Raw genomic sequence first — 7,607 nt, 5'->3', positions numbered from 1 at the left:
AATGCTTTAAAATCACCCTCTTATTTTTACCCAATTTGCTTCAAACTTTTTGTGTTTAATGTAAACACACGGCAGATGTAGACCTGTGAAAGGATTTTTGATATCTTTAATAATGTTGCCATGGCAACGCTTCAAACTTTAATGTTTTTTTTTTGATGCTTTTGAGACTCTTAACATACTTGAAATTGCATGAAACTCGACAGACACATCACATTTATAAGCCCGTAGGCATGTGCAAAGTTTCAGAAACGGGCGTGGTGAGGGGCTCAGTAGCGCCACCTTTAGTCATAAGTGGGGGGGTTAGTTTTATCAACAGCAACAAAACTTGGTATGTGTATTGTTCTCATCAAGACGGACAACTTTCTAATTTACATTAACCATCTCCGACCAACAGGAAGAGAGATATTTTGGTTTGAATGTGGATTTTCTGAAGAATTTTCTCTCCCTCTCTCTGTGTCTATGTGTGTGTGAGGGGAGGGGGGGAGGGATTTGACTATTGCTTTTATATTGTTAATCAAGGTTTCAGGGGCTTTTGGGGTCCTTAACGTGCTCAAAAACTCTTGAAACTTTACACACATGTCAGAACCCACGGCCATCAGGGCCGGGCTGAAGCTGGTACCCGGGCGTGGCTGGGGGGCTCAACAGCGCCCCCTTGAACGGGGTTCTAAAACTTGGTCCATATATCAAACACGCTTGCATGAATTAATATGAAACTCGGTACACATATAGATCTCATCGTGCCGAACAACTTTCCCCTGGTCAAGTTTTACGCCAGCCCAACAGGAAGTCGGCTATTATGGGTTGTTTGGAAAACACTTGCTGTGGAATGTGAAATACTCCTCCTAGAAAATTCACCGTGTCCCCTCCAAACTCGGTGTGCATGTAGTCAAGACTTTGAGGATGCTAAATTGCGGACGGATTTTTGATATCTCGAACGGTTTGGCCGTGGCGAGGAATCGAATTTATGGCGAGAAAAGAGAAACACGAAGTGGAATAACTTCTGCATACATTAACTGATCTTGATGAAACTTCAGCAGTGTGTTCGTGGTAAGAGGCCGATCAGATGTATGTAGCTATTGTGATTCAAAGTTATAGCGCCACTAACTGGCAGCAGGAAGTGTGTCACTTTCAACATGCTTTTGACAAAAGTGGGGGGGTTAGTTTTAACTACAGTAAAAAAACTCAGTTCATATATTGATCTCATCGACCCGGACAACTTTCTAATTTAAAGTCATTAGCTCTGACCATCAGGAAGTCAGATATTTTGGTCTGAATGTGGATTTTTTTGCAAAATCAGCCTCTGAATTTTTAGCCACCTTTATCTAAGTGGTTTATTTTATTCCCACCAAACTTTTTCAACATGATAAAAATATATTAATGATGCTAAATTGTGAACGGATAATAAATATCTCAAACGGTTTTGCTATGGCGAGGGATTAAAGTATTGTCTAAAAAATTATAAAATTAAAATAAAAAAATTATAAAAAATTAATTATAAACCATTTATTACTATATAAAAGTATACAAATATCAGAACTTAACTCATTTTATTATTTTTTTTCAATTTAAGAATGAAGTTTAAGTTTAAAAACTGCCAGAATGGTTGTTTAGTCTAAACAATAAATAAATAAAGTCAAACATAGTGCTATACTGCCCTCTTGTGTTCAAAATCAGGTAGGCCTATTATATCTATATAAAAATATACTAGGTATGTGACGGTAAGAATATTTTACCACCGGTTAACTGACGTGTGACACCGCTGGGGGCTTTTTAATCGCTAACTTAAAAACGAAAGTAAAATATGTTCGTCCGCACGGACATTGATAATGGTGCGGAGCAGAGCGAGCATTTTCAATAACTTCCTATGGAAGGAGGAATGACCTAAAAAACGTTGACTCTGTTCTGCTCGTTCCTCGCTGAGGACGCGCACCATTATGAATGCCTGTGCAGCCGTGAGCATTTTAGTTTCATTTTCGGGGAGGATTGCTTGAATGTATTTAAAAAAAGCACAATGTTGTGTTTTATTGCTACTGTACAAAAATATAAGTTAACACTTTGCAGTTTGAATGATGTTCTGAACAAAATGACAGAGTATGTTTTTATGTGTCCACTGTTTAATCGCGCCCTCGTTTTAGAGATTCCCAAGTTATTTTTTCATTTAAGTTTTTTCATTGTTCTAATCAGGTCAGGCAAGTAAAACTATCTGTGTCTTATCCATTACATTTTTATATAATATATATACACTACTGTTCAAAAATTTGGGGTCAGTAAGATTTTTAAGCGAGGTTTCTTCTGCTCACCAAGGCTGCATTTATTTGATTAAAAATACAAACAAAAACAAAAACAGTAATATTGTAAAATAGTATTCCAATTTAAAACAGCTGCTTTCTATTTTAATATATTTTAAACTGTTATTTATTCCTGTGATCAAAGCTGAGTTTTCAGCATCATTACTCCAGTCGTCACTGTCACATGATCCTTCAGAAATTATTCTAATATGATGATTGATGCTCAAGAAACATTCATTATTATTTTAAATGTCGAAAACAGTTGTGTACAGTCTTTGATGAATAGAAAGTTCAAAAGAACAGCATTTATCTGAAATCTAAAGCTTTTGTAACATTAAACACTACCGTTCAGAAGTTTGGGGTCAGTAATAATTTTAATTTTATTTTTTGGGGAAAGAAATAAAATAAATCAATACTTTTATTAAGCGAGAATGAGTTAAACTGATCAAAAGTTACAGTACAGACATTTAAAATGTTAAAAAAAATTATATTTGAAATAAATGCTGTTCTTTTGAACATTACATTTATCAACGCATTTTGAAAAAAAATCTGTACACAACTGTTTTCAACATTGAAAATAATAATTAATATTTATTGACCATCAATCATCATATTAGAATGATTTCTGAAGGATCATGTGACACTGAAGATGGGAGTAATGATGCTGAAAACTCAGCTTTGATCACATAAATTAATTACAGTGTAAAATATTTTAAAATAGAAAACAGCTGTTTTAAATTGGAATAATATTTCACAATATTACTGTTTTTGTTTGTATTTTTAATCAAATAAATGCAGCATTGGTGAGCAGAAGAGACTTCTCCTAAAAACATTAAAAATCTTCCTGACCCCAAACTTTTGAACGGTATATATATATATATATATATATATATATATATATATATATATATACACACATATATAAATACATATATATATATATATATATATATATATATATATATATATGTTTGTATAATATATATATATATACATATAAATATAGCTGCGAGCAGCGATGGAGGGCCAAAGCCGGCGGTACCGCCACCCCGGTGCCTTTAGGTAACTAAAGGCACCGGGGTTGCGGTGCCACCGGCTTGGGCCCGTAATCGCTGCTCGCAGCTATATTTTATTAATATATTCATTATTTATCCAATTACCTAACATCTTATCGTCATTTTTTATTATCTTTAGAGCTTGCTGAAATAGTTCCAACATTTTTAGTGACATTTCTGCGCATTTGTTTTAGCTAAATTGGCTTGGAGGTCGTTTTGACAGAATCCCTACCACTGCCATATTCTTTTGTCGTTTAGAATGTTTTTTGGAATGTTGTCATTAAACATTTTGGAAAAGGAAAAGAAAAATTAGAGCTGAAATACCTGCTAAATTTGATTCTAAACAGCCATGGTGTTGACATGTAGGAGATTCAAATTGCATATATTTTCCAGTCACACTTGTTGTTGCTATGACATATTTTGCAATGTGAGCTGCTATTATCCAATCAGATATCTCAAACTGAATCATTTGATTTGATTCTCACTCGATTCACACTCACTTTGATTTACATTTGATTCGCACTCGATTCACATTTGATTCGATTTACATTCAATTCACATTCAGTTCAATTCACATTCAAATCATATTCAATTAACATTCGATTCGATTTACATTTGATTCACACTCGATTCACATTTGATTCGATTTACATTCAATTCACATTCAGTTCAATTCACATTCAAATCATATTCAATTCACATTCGATTCGATTTACATTCAATTCACATTCAGTTCAATTCACATTCAAATCATATTCAATTCACATTCGATTCGATTAATGATGATTCACATTTGATTCAATTCACATTTGATTCAATTCACATTCGATTCAATCCACATTTGATGCCATTCACATTCAGTTCACATCCAATCACATTAGATTCACATTAGATTCAATTAAAATTTCGATTCACATTTGATTTAATTTGATTCACACTCGATTCACATTTTAATTCACATTTGATTCAATTCACATTCACATTCACATTCGATTCACATTCACTTCACATTCGATTCACATTCACATTCGATTCATGATGATTCACAATCAATTCAATTCAGATTCGATTCAATTTCACATTCATATCACATTCAAGTCAATTTACACTCAATTCACATTCGATTCGATTCACATTCGATTCGATTCACACTCGATTCGCATTCAATTCACATTCGATTCGATTCACATTCGATTCGATTCACACTCGATTCACATTCAATTCGATTTACATTCGATTCAATTCACATTCGATTCGATTCACATTCGATTCGATTCAATTCACATTCAATTCACATTCAATTCGATTCACATTCGATTCAATTCACATTCAATTCGATTCACATTCGATTCAATTCACATTCAATTCGATTCAATTCACATTCAATTCACATTCGATTCGATTCACACTCGATTCACATTCAATTCACATTCAATTCGATTTACATTCGATTCAATTCACATTCGATTCGATTCACACTCGATTCACATTCGATTCAATTCACATTCAATTCACATTCGATTCGATTCACACTCGATTCACATTCGATTCAAATTCGATTCACATTCGAGTCACATTCGATTTGATTCACATTCGATTCACACTCGATTCACACTCGATTCACATTCGATTCACATTCGATTCACATTCGATTCGATTCACACTCGATTCACATTCGATTCACATTCGATTCACATTCGATTCACATTCGATTCGATTCACATTCGAGTCACATTCGATTCGATTCACACTCGATTCACACTCGATTCATATTCGATTCACATTCGATTCACATTCGATTCGATTCACACTCGATTCACATTCGATTCACATTCGATTCACATTCGATTCGATTCACATTCGAGTCACATTCGATTCGATTCACACTCGATTCACGTCCAATTCACATTCGATTCACACTCGGTTTCGATTCGATTCACATTCGATTTACATTCACACTCGGTTTCGATTCGATTCACATTCGATTTACATTCACGTTTGCTTCAATTCACATTCGATTCACACCTGATTCAATTCACATTCGATTACATTCGATTAAATTCACATTCGATTCACATTCAATTCGATTCACATTGAATTCATTCACATTCGATTCACACCTGATTCAATTCACATTCGATTACATTCGATTAAATTCACATTCGATTCACATTCAATTCGATTCACATTCAATTCGATTCACATTCGATTCACATTCAATTCAATTCACATTCGATTCACATTCAATTCAATTCAAATGTGAATCAAACTGAATGTGAATTGAAAGTAAATCGAATGTGAAAAAGTTTCTTATTGGAATCTATGCACTCTCTGTATCCCTACTTTTAGGGATACAACAGCTTTTCACTGGGTTAGTACCCTTAATTTGTACCTTATTTAGCCCTAAAACATAGTAGTACCTTAAAGATACAATATGTATTTTATTTTTTATTTTTCACCTTTTACAAAGGCGTAGATTAATGACACGCAGGGGGGTTCACGTGACGTTATAAATGCAGAAACGTATTTATAACGTTTTTATCACGTCAGCGCGTCTCCTTGCAACGTTTTAGAAATGCACCTAATTCTGAAGAGAACACATAATATGCTAGACAGCAATCTATATGAGAGAGAAGTCTGGAGTGGAAGGTGGATCTGGAACTGACTTCTAGGTTGCTACATATCTCTTATGTTTCTCTTGTCTTCACAAACTGCCCTGAAATACAATTCAAACATCAACAACTATTAATGAAATTAATATAAAACACAAGTATAGAATATAAAAAATATTAAATAATACAGAAGTGATTAACTGCATTCAGCATTGCTGTAGTACGACCATAAGAGGACACTCTTATCACGATATAGGCTATTTCACAACTGAAGCAGCTCAGTGCCTAGAACAATAGTATTCCTCATTCCCTTTATGAAAGGCATTTTTCTTAAATATTATAAAAATGCTACTTAATTTAATTTCCCTTGGCATTTATTAACTGAGTAAAATAATGTTACATGAACATGTTAACATTCTAAGGAAGGATGTTGCAAAAATAAAGAGTCTTAGGATGCCTAAAATGCACAGTCATTGGGACTCTCTTTCAGATCCACTCGGGGTAGGCTAATAAAAGCCTTTTTGTTTACACCTTTACTTTGAAAAGTTACAGCTCTCAATGAATAGGAGGTGCTCAGACATTATACAGTCACTACTGAGGAATGCAGGTCACGACGTCTTGTGTGACAGGTTTTTCCACCCCTGCAGAATTGTCTTAATGCACTAGTTAAACGCATATGCGCCGACATTTAGAATTATAATCTCCCTTGAAGAAGCAAACACGTCCATACTTTGCTTTTTTGTTTTTGTTTTTGCGAATGTTATCCACTAATAGAAGAGACAGGATGAGTATCAATGGGAAGCACGTGGCTCTCGGCCAGCAGTGCAGATCTAGAATAAGCATGACTGCAGATCAGAATTACAGGGCACCAATGGGAGTCACAATAAGCCTTTTTTCTGTGTCACATGGTTTGATCATGGGATAGGCCAGAGCCTGCCATAAATCATATGTACACACAAACAAAATATAATAATAATAATAAGAAGAAGAACACAATTGAAATTAGATGCTCTTGTACGTAAATAGCCTACATTGTAAGAATATAAGACTATAAGAATATAATAATATAATGTCATTTATTTTAGCCCAATAAATGCTGAAATCTGAACTGGTAAACTGTTTAAAATGTCGGAACAGGGCTAAGAAAAATGGCTGAGCAAATAACTGACCCGACCCTTCACTTTCATGTTTCCAAAGTCACTGAAAAAAATCTTGTTGGTGTTTTATAATGATAAAATGGTTAGAATCTGGGGTAAGATTCAATAAATGTGTTCATTATGATATGACTCAGAGAGAGACTACACAGTTAAGTTGTAGGCTGAAGTGTGAAGTGCATCAACAGATGCTTCTTTCTTCCATGATGCACATTTGAAGGCATTCTTTTACACTATGGTCTCACTGAGAATACTGACAAAATGAGTCATGCACTTGCTTCTATTTAGGCACATGAAATGATTTAGCTGTTATAAAAATAAGACGACAAGGGGGGCAAATAAAGTAGCCTGCAGCTTGTTATTAGTCTTTTAAAGGAAATACTTTCTGCAAACATTTAAATGTGGAAGATGCATGCATTGCTTTGGTCACATTATCTGAGAATCGCATTCTTGCTGGGGCAAGAATCATTACAGACATTATGATTATAAATCCGTTAG

Source organism: Scardinius erythrophthalmus (genome assembly GCF_964197995.2).
Source record: "Scardinius erythrophthalmus genome assembly, chromosome: 20".
NCBI classification, from domain to species: domain Eukaryota; kingdom Metazoa; phylum Chordata; class Actinopteri; order Cypriniformes; family Leuciscidae; genus Scardinius; species Scardinius erythrophthalmus.
The sequence above is the reverse complement of the archived record's forward strand: the minus strand, read 5'-3'. Positions refer to the sequence as shown.